The sequence below is a fragment of the Haliotis cracherodii genome, unplaced genomic scaffold (genome assembly GCF_022045235.1).
Source record: "Haliotis cracherodii isolate W230 unplaced genomic scaffold, xgHalCrac1.p SCAF_23, whole genome shotgun sequence".
Classification (NCBI taxonomy): Eukaryota; Metazoa; Mollusca; class Gastropoda; order Lepetellida; family Haliotidae; genus Haliotis; species Haliotis cracherodii.
In genome coordinates this window covers 7,767,842-7,784,366 of record NW_027266279.1, presented here as the reverse complement: position 1 = coordinate 7,784,366, position 16,525 = coordinate 7,767,842, and the positions used below count along the sequence as shown (strand labels likewise).

General features: G+C 43.7%; 1 long non-coding RNA gene across 1 annotated transcript; it reads left to right on the top strand.

Annotated features, from left to right (window-relative positions):
• The first annotated feature begins 10,758 nt into the window (after positions 1 to 10,758).
• LOC139471833 (uncharacterized) lies at positions 10,759 to 14,529 on the top strand. The gene is made up of 3 exons (XR_011653868.1): positions 10,759 to 10,846; positions 11,742 to 11,786; positions 13,371 to 14,529. It is a non-coding gene; the product is annotated as an uncharacterized lncRNA (long non-coding RNA).
• Positions 14,530 to 16,525: the final 1,996 nt, after the last annotated feature.

Below are 16,525 nucleotides of genomic sequence, written 5' to 3'. Positions count from 1 at the left end.
ATATAGACTCCTTTTTGGGACTATAAATAGTTTGACCCCATGAACCTAGCCAACATTTTGACGTCATCCTGCGCGGAGGAGCGGGTGAGTTCAGATCCGAGGAGCCTTTTAAGAATGTTATTTTGATAGGTATTTTTAAAATCGCTATCCGATATTTGATGATAGTTTCAGAGTTGTTGTTTTTGGTTGGTTGGTTCTAAATGTAAGGTGATTGCTATTAGATATCGGTATTTATTACTTGCCCGTGAAGAGATCACCCGTTTAATAAACATACAGTTGTATTACACATTGTGTAATACCAAAACGCGTGCTTATGTACTCTCAGAACACGTTTCACGAAAAATATTGAAAGCTCTCAACATCCCTTGGCTTATTCAACGACATTGCGTGTGGAGATGATAGATCACTGAGAGGAGCTTATGCACACTCGATGACCACAGTAACCTTGTTGCTGGGCTGACGTCACATGGCATTGTTTCGCCGAAGGATCTTGCAACAAAATTCCACAAATTACGTCATCGGGTATTGTGACGTGATTGTAAACTTTGAGGTGCAAGGCCCCGTTCCACAAGGCGATCGTGCTGTAGCGCAACGACAGTCGTTGGTCTAAGTTTAAGTATGTGAGTTGCGATAACCTTAACGCTACGATAATTTTGTGGAACGGACGCCTGAATTCTAAAGATAGACCGTTGTATGGTATTAAATTCATACGTTTCAACTTTTGACGTGTTTGAAGTATTATTCTGTTAAACTCAATTGTATTATGCCGTGGATCGTGTAGGTGTCAGCCTATTCACACTCGACAGCATAATTCTAAAAACGTTTTAAATGGCAAGTAATAAATAAAATACTAAACTCGCTACCGTGTAAAACCAATTTTATGAAACTCGTGAATAGTTGTGGTATCTAACTCGCTTTCGCTCGTCAAATACCACAACTATTCACTCGTTTCATAAAATTGGTATTACACGGGAGCTCGTTTAGTATTCTATATGTGTTAATTAGCAGAAAAGATCCTTGGACACAAAACACATTTTTTAAATCCACACTTTCGTATCGGTGTTTTATTTCGGGAACAGATAAAAAAAGGCGAAATTTGGCTAGGCCACGCGCTTTTTTTATTGGATGTTTTCCGCTTTTGAAGAAATGTTACACCTTTATGAATAACAAGTTCTTTTTTTCATGTAGCTTCTTATGATGGACTAGACAACGGTGTAAGAATCTTCATCGAAACGTCTGTTGTGCCCTTAAACCTACAATGCATAAAATAATGATAGTTTACAGATTGATAAAAAGGAAAGTTTCTTCAGGTTCTGCTGTACCGCAAACAATGCAGTCTCACTGCACGCTGTGTGTTGTCACAACACGGCAGAAGTTCGATGCACTTCCGGGTTCACTTGAGAAGCAGTGCGTACGAAATAAGTGTCGTGTGCATACACAAGCCACGCCCACTCATGAATATTGTAGACTTAAGACCATTGTAGGTTTAAGGGCACAACAAACGTCCTTGAGTGCGATAAACCAGAGCTTGCACGTTGCACGTCTTCTTATTTACTCACGAACTTCTAGAATGCCAATGAACCATTTGGCTTCTGTTTGTTCTCTCTATAACATTTGGCAATTATCATAAAGTGACAGAAAAAATAAGATCCACTTAGATTTACCACTGGACATCAGAGAATATATGTTACACACATACGTATATCCTATGCTCTGTTAATCACATAGGCCATGCGGAAGGATATTGTATGTTTTGTATTTATTGTTTCAATGTCATCAGAGACTACAAAATAATTTTATTTTTATTGTCTCTGATGTCATACTCGTACTTGTATTATATTATACTTTTATATGTAATATGTGACGCAATAATATATTTGTTTTCGTCTTCAATTAAATATATCAGGGGTACACCATAGGGAAACAGCGGGTTGAATTAGTTCGTAAGTGCCGGCTGAATTGAATGGGGCGGTTGTTGACCCGTGAAGATCCGGGGTGGGAATAGCTCTTCAGTAACCCATGCTTGTCGAAAAAAGCGACCATGCTTGTCGTAAAAGGCGACATTGGATAGGGTGGTCAGGCTCGCTGACTTGCATTGATGCATATCATCGTATCCCAATTGCGTGGATCGGTCCTCATGATGTCAATCACTGGATTGTCTGGTCCAGACTCGAATAACTTGCAGACCGCCATTACATAGCTGAAATCTGGCTGAGTGCGGTGTTAAACAACGAACAAACAAACAAACAACCTACAACATTCGGCTTATCCCGGAATGGGACAAGTTGCTCACGAATATATTGTCGACTGTGGCGTTAAACACCATTTACTCAGCCATTGCAGATGGTAATAAAGAGGCAACATTTACGCATTGGTTGGTGTGTTTGTAGATGCGACTTTATATCAGTGGATAAAATATAAAACCGTCGATGAACAGAAGGCTACTCGCCAACACACCCAGACTAGAAATGGACGTGGATCAGAGGTCCTGAACAAATTAAAGGGCAAGAAGCCCTATAATATGTGTAACGACTCCGAGGTTTTGGTTGAAAAAGTAAAACCTCGAGGAAGGGAAGGGAGAAGGCGGAATGCCCGGAATTTCAAGGATCTTGACATCTTCCCGAAGCAAGGGAGTTAACTGACTGTTAAGGGGGCACCCCGTGATATAACTGGAATACTGTTAAAAGCGGCGTTAAACCCAACTCACTTACTAACTGACTGTAAAAGTCCAGTCTAAAATCAGTTAACTCCCTCGCCTCGGGAAGATGGGATCTTGACGACCTTCGAGGTCCATCAACAAAACAGAATGGCCCGTAAAAAATAGAAATCGGCTAAAACAGATTCATCAGAATACATTTCGTAATTATCAAGAAGGGTTACGAAGGGAGTCTATGAGGCTAAAATAAGGTACACAAAATAAAGTTATTTTGTTCGAAGTATTTTTTATAATGTTTTTGGTTAGAAAGAATCTCATTTAAATCAGATGTAAGTTCTCGCTTCCGCTAAACAAAGATCTGAGGACATCCTATTACGGGTCACGTCAGAACAACCTTTCGCGAACTTCGACCGACAACTGAAATGACAGTCAACATCAGCCAATGAGAAAGCACACCTAAACCCACCCTTCCGACACCAACACCCACCCTTCTAACATCAACACCCACCCTTCTGACACCAACACCCACCCTTCTGACACCAACACCCACCCTTCTGACACCAACACCCACCCTTCTGACACCAACACCCACCCTTCTGTCACCAACACCCACCCTTCTGACACCAACACCCACCCTTCTGACACCAACACCCACCCTTCTGACACCAACACCCACCCTTCTGACACCAACACCCAAATCCACCCTTCTGACACCAACACCCACCCTTCTGACACCAACACCCAAATCCACCCTTCTGACACCAACACCCACCCTTCTGACACCAACACCCAAATCCACCCTTCTGTCACCAACACCCACCCTTCTGACACCAACACCCAAATCCACCCTTCTGTCACCAACACCCCAAACCACCCTTCTGACACCAACACCCACCCTTCTGACACCAACACCCAAATCCACCCTTCTGACACCAACACCCGCCCTTCTGACACCAACACCCAAATCCACCCTTCTGACACCAACACCCACCCTTCTGACACCAACACCCAAATCCACCCTTCTGACACCAACACCCACCCTTCTGACACCAACACCCAAATCCACCCTTCTGTCACCAACACCCCAAACCACCCTTCTGACACCAACACCCACCCTTCTGACACCAACACCCAAATCCACCCTTCTGTCACCAACACCCCAAACCACCCTTCTGACACCAACACCCACCCTTCTGACACCAACACCCAAATCCACCCTTCTGTCACCAACACCCCAAACCACCCTTCTGACACCAACACCCACCCTTCTGACACCAACACCCACCCTTCTGTCACCAACACCCACCCTTCTGACACCAACACCCACCCTTCTGACACCAACACCCATCCTTCTGTCACCAACACCCACCCTTCTGTCACCAACACCCACCCTTCTGACACCAACACCCACCCTTCTGACACCAACACCCACCCTTCTGTCACCAACACCCACCCTTCTGACACCAACACCCACCCTTCTGACACCAACACCCACCCTTCTAACATCAACACCCACCCTTCTAACATCAACACCCACCCTTCTGACACCAACACCCACCCTTCTGTCACCAACACCCACCCTTCCGACACCAACACCCACCCTTCTAACATCAACACCCACCCTTCTGACACCAACACCCACCCTTCTGACACCAACACCCACCCTTCTAACATCAACACCCACCCTTCTGACACCAACACCCACCCTTCTAACACCAACACCCACCCTTCTGACACCAACACCCACCCTTCTAACATCAACACCCACCCTTCTGACACCAACACCCACCCTTCTGACACCAACACCCACCCTTCTGACACCAACACCCACCCTTCTGACACCAACACCCCAAACCACCCTTCTGACACCAACACCCACCCTTCTGACACAAACACCCACCCTTCTAACACCAACACCCACCCTTCTAACACCAACACCCACCCTTCTGACACAAACACCCACCCTTCTGACACCAACACCCACCCTTCTAACACCAACACCCACCCTTCTGACACCAACACCCACCCTTCTGACACAAACACCCACCCTTCTGACACCAACACCCACCCTTCTAACACCAACACCCACCCTTCTGACACCAACACCCACCCTTCTGACACAAACACCCACCCTTCTAACACCAACACCCACCCTTCTAACACCAACACCCACCCTTCTGACACCAACACCCACCCTTCTAACACCAACACCCACCCTTCTAACACCAACACCCACCCTTCTAACATCAACACCCACCCTTCTGTCACCAACACCCACCCTTCCGACACCAACACCCACCCTTCTAACATCAACACCCACCCTTCTGACACCAACACCCACCCTTCTGTCACCAACACCCACCCTTCTGACACCAACACCCACCCTTCTGACACCAACACCCACCCTTCTGACACCAACACCCACCCTTCTGTCACCAACACCCACCCTTCTGGCACCAACACCCAAAACCACCCTTCTGACTCCAACACCCACCCTTCTGACACCAACACCCACCCTTCTGACACCAACACCCAAATCCACCCTTCTGTCACCAACACCCCAAACCACCCTTCTGACACCAACACCCACCCTTCTGACACCAACACCCAAATCCACCCTTCTGTCACCAACACCCCAAACCACCCTTCTGACACCAACACCCACCCTTCTGACACCAACACCCCAAACCACCCTTCTGACACCAACACCCACCCTTCTGACACCAACACCCACCCTTCTGTCACCAACACCCACCCTTCTGACACCAACACCCACCCTTCTGACACCAACACCCATCCTTCTGTCACCAACACCCACCCTTCTGACACCAACACCCCAAAACCACCCTTCTGACACCAACACCCACCCTTCTGACACCAACACCCACCCTTCTGACACCAACACCCACCCTTCTGACACCAACACCCAAATCCACCCTTCTGACACCAACACCCATCCTTCTGACACCAACAACCACCCTTCTGACACCAACACCCACCCTTCTGACACCAACACCCACCCTTCTGACACCAACACCCACCCTTCTGACACCAACACCCACCCTTCTGACACCAACACCCACCCTTCTGACACCAACACCCACCCTTCTGACACCAACACCCACCCTTCTGACACCAACACCCGCCCTTTTGTCACCAACACCCCAAACCACCCTTCTGACACCAACACCCACCCTTTTGTCACCAATAACCACCCTTCTGACACCAACACCCCAAAACACTCTTCTGTCACCAACACCCACCCTTCTGACACCAACACCCACCCTTCTGACACCAACACCCACCCTTCTGACACCAACACCCACCCTTTTGTCACCAATAACCACCCTTCTGACACCAACACCCATCCTTCTGTCACCAACACCCACCCTTTTGACACCAGCACCCACCCTTCTGACACCAACACCCAAATCCACCCTTCTGTCACCAACACCCCAAACCACCCTTCTGACACCAACACCCACCCTTCTGACACCAACACCCAAATCCACCCTTCTGTCACCAACACCCCAAACCACCCTTCTGACACCAACACCCACCCTTTTGTCACCAATAACCACCCTTCTGACACCAACACCCCAAAACACTCTTCTGTCACCAACACCCACCCTTCTGACACCAACACCCACCCTTCTGACACCAACACCCACCCTTCTGACACCAACACCCACCCTTTTGTCACCAATAACCACCCTTCTGACACCAACACCCATCCTTCTGTCACCAACACCCACCCTTTTGACACCAACACCCACCCTTCTGACACCAACACCCACCCTTCTGACACCAACACCGCAAACCATCCTTCTGTCACCAACAACCATACATCTGAGACCAACACCAACCCTTTTGTCACCAACACCCCAAAAAACCCTTATGACGCCCCCACCCTTCCCTTCCGACGCCAATTCTTCTTAACATGTCTCGTCTGTGAACTGGTAACCTTTCACTTTCCATTGCCATCCCCTTTGCAGTATAACCATGCAACCTTTTCAGTGGCGATGACGGCTGTTGATCGGGGACAAGGTTCGCCAGAGTTTTGAAACATTCTTTCCGATTATGTTCGGTGAGGTGAGGTGAAATGGGGTTTATCGTTGCGTCCAAGATTATTGCACTCATGTAGCGACGTGCGTGAACCTGTGTGGAGGTGGTCCACATTTCAGTATACAGTAAACTAGGGTTATAACGAACACGCTTATAACGAACTGACGGATATAACGAACTTACATATTAGTCCCGACTATTTTCTGTGGTTATGCTGTATATATGCTTATAACGAACTACGGTTATAACGAACTAAAATTAGTAGTCCCTTTGAGTTACAACCGTAATTTACTGTAGATATTAAATGCGTTGTAGAATCTTAGCACAAAAGCATCCCATGCGTTACATTTCCACAACAAAGTCTCTTTTTTTTCAGTTTGACAAACACCGATGGAAGCAACATACTTGTCCCGGTGCATACAGAAAGAAACTTCTTTTTTAGGAGAGTTCAATTTGAAGTTTATATTTTTAATCCCTATGATTTGCCGGGCGTCACAGGTTTCTTTCAAACTTCGTTTTAAAAATGTTTTTCATCAAGATATCTGTTCAAACACTGTGAAAAGATCAAAGAATTGGTTCAATATGTAACAACGTTCCTTCAGCTTGTTCGACATGATCGATTACAACACTATCGCTTTGTTTTCTTTAGCCATTAGTTTGTTTCTCCAACTTCAGTCATGACACTGATCGCAAGACGTAAACTAGTGTAAGGTCACACTTTTGAGCAGGCACTCCTTACCGGCAGTTTGTTAAAAGTGACTGAGTGACTGAGTGAGTTTGGTTTTACGCCGCTTTTAGCAATATTCCAGCAATATCACGCGGGGGACACCAGAAATGGGCTTCACACATTGTACCCATGCATGTCGGGGATCGAACCCGGGTTTCGGCGTGACAAGCCAAAGCTTTAACCACTTGACTACCCAACCAACCCTAGTTTGATAAAAGACTGGCTTCTAGGACGGAGTGTTGTATCTGACTACCAGGTGTGACAGTCGTCTAAGGAGGAGCACTTTGCTGTGCAGATGAACAACACCTATATTTGTGCAAATATTGCTAAAACCATACTCACTCACTCACTTAATTTTATATTGATGGCTTCTAAGCATATAAGAAAAATATATGGACTTAATGGACAGCCTTGTCTAACTCCTCCAAATGTAGGCAACCATTGTGTAGACCTACCTTTATTCATAAAGCGAAATTCTGGAGAACAGAAATCCAATTACACAAGAACTCGTCCAGACATTTTGACATAAAATCGTATTTGCCATTAAAAGTCGGTTTGAGAAAGATGAATTAAATATGGTAAGACAGACGGTGAATTTGCAACAACTTCAGCATTATTTTATAATGTACACTTAACAATGGAATTAGTCTCTTATTTTCTGTGGTCAAGTGCGTCTGCCTGGAGATCGAAAGGTCGTGGGTTCGATCCACGGCCACAACAAAATACCAAAAGACGTCAAAAGAAGGTACTTGTTGCACGTGTTACCCTGACTTGTACCCTGACTAAACACACACACACACACACACACACACACACACACACACACACACACACACAATGAAGGGTCGTTTCCTTGTTTATCCAAAAGTGTAAGACAGTCATTCTCTTTTTTAAGCCATTGTAAACATTAATCTTTGGAAGAAATGGTTTATATAATGTAAAAAAAGCCAGAAATACTTTGGTGCCATAGTTGACAAAATATATCCTTTAGTCTCTGTTTAAATGAAGATAACTGTGGATCTCCCACATCTTGGGAAATCCATACATATGAAAAGCCATCAACAATTAATTGATTTCGCACATCTGAAACACAATTAATTTACCATTATCATCAAGTACCTTTAACATTTTGTAACACTGATATGGGGCGGTCGGGTAGCCTAGTGGTTAAAGCGTTCGCTCGTCACGCTGAAGACCCGGGTTCGATTCCCGACATGGGTACAATGTGTGAAGCCCATTTGTGGTGTCCCCCGCCGTGATATTGCTGGAATATTGCTAAAAGCGGCGTAAAACCATACTCACTCACTCACTGTAACACTGATATGGGTATATCTATCAGGCATCATTCTAAGTAATTTTATCCAATACTTAATTACCCTTCACTGGCTGGCTACCAAAATATTACTTCGACCTGTTTCACCAAGGATTGCCTTGTTTGAGGCAAACTTACCAACACCGAGAAAACATTTGAAATATGAAGTGTGAACTTTTTCAATTGCAGCGTAATACTTAGCACCCATATTTCAGAACCATACAAAAGTATAGGCATAATTTTGCCTTCACAAATGGCACAAGACACACAACTATTTTTCCTGAATAAATTATAAAGAGGCATAATGGCTTTCGCCGCCTGAGCAGCTAATTGCTTACATGCCAAAGACCATGACAATCTAGAGGAGAACATGACCTAGATATTTAAAGTAAGTGACAACACTCAAGGCAGACGAACCAAGAAACCATTTTTCATGTTTTGCAACGATACCACCTTTTCTTAACACTACAGTCCCCGGCCGCGTCATACAAAAAGACGTTAAAAGATTGTACTTGTTGTTACCCTGTCTGGCGCTCGGCATTAAGGGGCTAAAACAAGGACTGGTCGGCTCGGAGTCAGTATACTGTGTCTGAGTGGGGTATTCATGTTAAACTGCGGCATGGTATCTCAGTGAGCTAGCACTATAAATCGGCATCAGTCCGGACTAGTACAAGCAGCCACACACACACATACACGCGCATGCACGTCGCTATATAAGTGCAATAATCTTGGACGCGACGTTAAACCCAATTTCACCTCACCTCACCTTAACACTACAGCATTGGTTTTATTCAGATTTACTTCAAGACTCCATTTTGAACAGTAACATATTTAACTGCAAGCCGTTTACAGAATAGGTACAATGTGTGAAGCCCCTTTTCCAGTATCCCCCGCCGTGATATTTCTGGAATATTGCTAAAGGGAGTGCAGTTACTCACTCACTCCAGAAGATACTCCGCACGCAAACGTAAGAGTAGATAGAAATTATTATATAAGTCTGTATTTTGCGAATCGAGTTTCGGCATGTTTGTATTTCCCGAGCGAGAGCGAATTTTGTGAAATCATCAGGAAAAAAACACGAATACACTGAAGAAATAGTGTCTCCCATATTGAAAGCCTTTGTCTGAATCTAATATGGCACCATGGCGCCAAGAAAGATGAACGCAAGTGTTATGTCAAGTTACAATATGCTTGAGCACAATATATCGCCAATGAGTAGCTATGGTGTTATGTTATTACTTTAAGACCCGTGAAGATTCCGGGATAGAATAGGTCTTCAGCAACCCATGCTTGCCTTAAAAGGTGACTATGCTTGTCGTAAAAGGCGACTAACGGGATCGGGTGGTCAGGCTCGCTGACTTGGTTGATGCATGTCATTGATCCCAATTGCGTGGATCGATGCTCATGGTATTAATCACTGGATTGTCTGGTCCAGACTCGATTATTTACAGACCGCCGTCATATAGCTGGACTATTGCTGATTGCGGCGTTAAACAACAAACCAAACCAAAACACGTTTCTTTAAACGCCCGCGAAGGATATGTCATCAACGGAATATGATATATTCAATTATCCTAGTCAAAAGTATACTTACATATGATATTAACAGAGGACTAGTTATAGTCTAGAAACATGAGCGATGTCACGTCGTCCTTGTGGGAACTATTGAAGTGGAAAAGATTGAAAGCGCCGTTTTATAATGCGACAGATCTCTTTGAGATCCGTGGATGCCTAAGCAATAATGGCTTTGGCGTTTGAAATGTACTAAGTGTCCACTTAAAATTGTCATACAAGAATAGATCACGCACCAGAGCCACCGTCGGCAAAGCGACGCTAGATTGGTTTACATACATATTTCATTCAAACGCTATGAAGATCAATGCAAAGTCAAAGAGTCAGTCCAACATAAGAAATTTCTCTGATTATCCCTTAAAGAGTCTCGGCTTTGTCACGCTGACGTTCAAATATTTTCTGTTTAACTGCAATCAGATGTGTGGGAATAAGCTTAAGCAGCCTGTCATGTTGTTTGAAGCCCTGCTAATCACGCTGATACCTGTAGCGTTTACAGGTGGAGGATCAGGAGACAGTAAGTTGACAAACTGTTAAAGAAAAATGCTCTTCGGTAGGGGTTGCTGTTTGGGGCATTTTAAATTTTGCTATGGTATTAATGCAATACTAAAAGTGACAAAATCAATGACAAAATCGTATGAATTCTCTGTTAAAACTACGTACGTCCCATGGTATGATTCAACTATGATGAGGTGAGGTGAAATTGGGTTTAACGTCGCGTCCAAGATTATTGCACATATATAGCGATGTGCATGCTCGTGTGTGCGTGTGTGTGTGGCTGCTTGTACTAGTCCGGATTAATGCCGATTTATAGTACTAGCACACAGAGATACCATGCCGTAGTTTAACATGAATACCCCACTCAGACACAGTATACTGACTTTTTATGATTCACTTTAAAAGAGTGTTTGATACCAAGATGGACGCCAGAGAAGGGTAGGTAAACAAACAATCTAGCTATCCCGGAAACCGATTTTTCGCGATAAAAGTGAATTTCTATCCATGTTGGAAGTCGAATCCGGTCATCACAGTGATGATATTCATTTTGAAGAAACACTTGGTTTAACTGATTCCAGCCAGACGACTGTGGTTCGTGTGGCAGCTTTGAATTGAAAACGTGAACTGCGTTTTTTCTTTTCAACCTTTGCTACAAATGACTACAACAGGGCCAATCACACTGCAACTGTTAAGAAGTTTCGTTGACAATTTGTGGTCCGGATAACGCATGACGGGTAACAGTGTAGGGTAATTGCCCTGATTGACCCCCGTTTTCTGCCTTTCCTATGCCGGGCAGTGTGCGTGCGTGCGTGCGTGCTTGTGCCCCATCCCCACCCTCAGTAATACTACAACACTAATAATAACATTACAAAATGTATTTTCTGAATAAATGTTTTTTTATTGTTTCATTTCAGTTGCTTCCTGGGGGACAACAACTGCAATTTTGAATGATGTCTTGGGTGAGTGTATCCTTCAATCTGCAAGATAGTGCCTTCCTGGCAGGCTGACACCTTGAAAACTTGTGGGTTCTAGGCTTAGTGATGTTACAATAACTGCGTTATCTTAGGAATCAGATGAAATTGTTGACTTTCATTATTTAAATGCAACCACTTAAAGGATCCACGTTGAAAAAGGAGAGCAGCGAACAACGAGCATTACGACTTTGGATAAGGGCGGTACTCCACAATATCGGGTGGTCAGGCTCGCTGACTTGGTTGATGCATGTCACTTATCCCAAATGCGTAGATCGATGATCATGATGTCATTCACTGGCTTGTCTGGCCCCACTGGTCCAGACTCGATTATTTACAGACCGCCGTCATTTTGTTGGAATATTGCGGCATCAATCTCATTAAAATCAGATCTTAGTTCTCGCTACCGCTAAACAAAGATCTGAGGACATCCCATTACCGGTCACGTCAGACCGACCTTGCGCGAACTTTGACTGACCAATGGAATGACCATTCAGAAGGCGGCTTTCTCGTGCACTAATTTCAAATTGGCGACGACGCTTCGAAACATATTTTGACAAATTCTCGATTAAATATTTGAAACCCGAACAAAAGAACATTCTGGAATGGCTAATAGAAGGTCGAGATGGTATGGATTCGGTCGTAAAACCCGTAACTATCGTTCGGAGTTAAATTTTTCGAGGCTGCACATGATTAGAAATCACATTTCGACTGTCACTTTCATAATCTGGTAAGCGATGCTCTAATTTGTCGGGTGAAAGGTCGTTCTGACGTGACCCCTAATGGGAATCTTTGTTTAGCGGTAGCGAGAACTGAGGTCTGATTTTAATGAGATTGAGTGCGGCATTAAACAACAACAAAAAAAAAAAAAAAAAAAAGAGAAGGGAAGTCAGGCTCTGTCGTCACTCGTCGTCACTCGCATGTTTCCGTAACCTACACCATGCGGCTTGTCCCGGAATGGGACGAGTTGAATTGGTCACGAATGTATTGTCGACTGCTGCGTTAAACATCATTCACTAACCGATTTAAACAGCAAACAACCAAACAACCAAACAAGCATCATGACATCTTTGTTATAAAGCCGAAGGTATGAACAGTGTTACATTTGAAATGTTAAAAGTCTGAGAAATTTAAGAGCTTAGTGAGTTACAATCAACTTAGCCCTAAAATCGGGGCCCTGATAACTACATCTCACTTCTCAGCGTCGTAGGTGAAGTCTACACCTCTATGACGTGAGAATAAAGTAGCAGAATTTCCAGTGGGCTTTAGGGTCTGGCAATTTATTATAGAGGGGTTGTGGTGAGATTAGATCATGTAGAAGAGGAATTGGTTTGCTATGGGGAACGTTTCACCAGACACTTCCCTCTCAAAAATGGCGTCGTCAAAATATATGACATCATCAAGTTGCGAGCGCATAATCGAATCTCCAGAAATGACGTCACGATAGAACTATGTTGTATTGTGAAATAAACCCGCTTCGTTCTTCATTGTTCTTTGCGATTTATCGCGTAGCTATGTTATGTTTGGCATTATAGTATAAAGGGGAATTAATCGGAGTTTGATTGTTTTCAGACTCAAGATATTCAACATGTGGGAAGAGGCAGGTAACATATGTATTGCGGTCCCTCTCTACTTATTCAGCCATTGAATGTGGAGTCCAGTGTCACGTTACTCCCACCTGCCTCGCTTTCAGTTTCAACCCATCTGTGGCTGACAACTGTATCCTCTCTGACTTTTCCTACACGGTCCCAGAGACTGGCTGGATCACCATGGCCGTACCGTCAGCCCTTTACAGATGTTCAACCTGAGAGGGTCGGTTGTGTTTTAAATTTAATTTGATTTAACAGTTCATCTGCACTTTGTTCATTGTAATGATTAATGCATAGTACATATATTAGACGTTTCATCCCCGGTTGACTCTTGTTAACTACTTGGTTTGGGGGTTCGCTGACCAAAATGTCATATGTGGGGAATGAGATGAAATGTGGTCTCTTTGTGGTTTTTTACCTATTATATTTTTTTCTATTGGAGTGAGTATGGTTTTACGCCGCTTTTAGCAATATTCCAGCAATATCACGGCGGGGACACAGAAATGGGCTTCAAACATTGTACCCATGTCGGGAATCGAACCGGGGTCATCGGCGTGACGAGCGAAAGCTTTAACCACTGGGCTACCCGACCGCCCATTTTTGTTTCTATTGGATATTTGTCACCAATATATTTCTTGTGCTCTCAATGGATTTGTTTTCAAATATGTAATCAACCATGACAAAAAGAACCTTATGGGTGAAAAGTAATTTTTTAACTTCACATTATTTTTGTAACACGGTATCACAGGAACACAAAAATACAATTTACAAGCTTCATGCATATTTATTACAGGGATACATGACATCAAATATATGGGCTCATTTTCCGACTTAGATCTTTTCAGGTAAAACTTGCAGTTTTCTACATGTAATGTCTGATCAAATGAAAGCATGCTGAAAGGTTTTGAAATAATGTTGTTTTTTTACATTACTAACTATCGAGAGAAAGATATGATATTTTTGTACAGTCCGCACACATGGCGATCTTCACTGAAATAAGTTGACGTCAAACGTCTTCATGACGTCACAGCACAATGTATATCCAAGCACCCATAAGGTCCCTTTTCTCCGTGTGAATCACATACTCTTAATTTAAATGGGGATGGTTCAGATAAATATTTGCACCATGTTCATTAACTCTATTAATTAGTCTGTGTAAAAAGTTTTTGTTGTTGTGAAGATACTGTGGATACTGTGTTTTGAAGTCTTTTGCCATAAGTCTGAGCACTCCTTGTCCATTTTCTCATTATCCTGAATAAAAACAACCCATGTTACATCAAATGTTTCCTTGATTCGTTTATCTTTCATAAGGCTTAGAGTGAGTTACAGCACCGCTATTGACGGGTGTGTTGGAATACGAGTGTTCGGGAATACAAACTTGAATCCACCAAGGAAGCGACTAGGCACATACATATATACCCACACGGGTCAATCAAGCTTTTTTTTTTATATAGAAAACAGTTTTATTTGAATCAAGTTGGGGACAAATGATACTTGTACAAACATTTGCCACCCCTGTCAAAAAAAAGTCAACTACGGGCTTGCATTGTCACCGACACAAGGTGTTTGTGAAATAGGTGATGATGTTAGACTAGCTGAATGTGTCGGTAGCATCCGTTGTATATAAAAGTTTGTGCCACTATTCAGCTGTGTACAGGGAGGCAAGTATTTGTAAGATATTCATACATATTTGGACAAAGACTTTTAGAATCAATGAAAGGTGCTTCATTGAAGGCCGTGGAAAAAGCAGCCTTAAAACCCAAACCTGAACGCAACCATCGGTTTAGCCCATGAACGTGACATGACATGACAACTTATATTCCCAGTGGGTTTAAAATGGTTCATCCAGACGCATCTGAACTACACACCTGGAAGTTGAAAATGTCGCGCTTTTTAATACCTTTACCTATTGTCATGTGCATAATATGAATAATTACGAGGGGTTCTGTGGATATAGAAAGTGTTGCGCCATGATTTTTTAAAGATTTTTTTTATGTTTGAATATGAAAATTAACGTATCAGTTCGTTTGTCACCGTCTTGAAAATAAGAATGGAAAGATGTCGTTTTCTCGTTGAGTGTAAAGCAACCGGAAGTCACTCTGATATTTCTCCCTGTGATCCTTGTCTTCTGGCATCAAAGCGTATTAACACAAAGCGCAGTGGTGACAAGCTTCATCGTCGCCCAGTCTACCAAAATGGCGTCTCTCTATGCATTTCACGATGACGGAAATCCAGTCAAAATCAACATTATTTTAGGTAGAACTAGACAGGGCTGTCGGAGAAGTCATTCTTGATTTGATTGACAAAGAAAATGCAGGAATCGAAAGTGTAACGTCACAGTGATTACTGTTTCTTGTGTTATGTTCTGTGAAAGCGGGACATTAATATGGACATTTCATAATGTCTCTGGCAACGTTCAGTACATATTGTTTGTGGGTGTTTGAGAAGCCTAGTGATTAAAAGGCCCCTTCACACTGGGCTGTGACCTTTGAGTGATCAAAAACTGGCCTGGACGCTCAATGGTCGCTATAAAATCATGTTTCTATGTACCTGCTCCAGTTGATCAGCACCTGCAACCACAATGAAAAACTGCAGGTGCAAGACCTCTATTTACTGGCAGGCTGGGGAGGCACTACAGGTAAACTAGTGGGAAAGTATTTCAGCAGAACGCATCTATTACCTGGCGACCATTGGGCGACCACTGTGCCTTCATTCTGCAACAACCGCAATGTTTGTGCCTCCTTTAAACAACCTCCCCTTTGGCGACCTTTGTGCGACTGTTTTGAACATGTTCAAACATTCACGGCGACCATGGCGTCCATGGCAATGTCAGAACCTCCTGTGTACCACATTGGAACGACCTAGGCAACCATTCTGCCTCCTTTGAGCCTCCAACGATGACCTGGCAAATGTTATAGTCGTACACGGGAGGCACAAATGTCGCCATCCTGTGTAAAGGCACCATCAAGCTCATGACCCGGGTTCGATTCCCCAAGTGGGTACAATGTGCGAAGTTCCCTGCCATGATATTGCTTGAATATTGCTAAAAGCCGCATAAAACCATACCCACTCACATACAGTCAGTAGATTCAGTTGAAGAAGGTGTCCAGTTAGAAAGCAGGTGTACGTACAATGTGT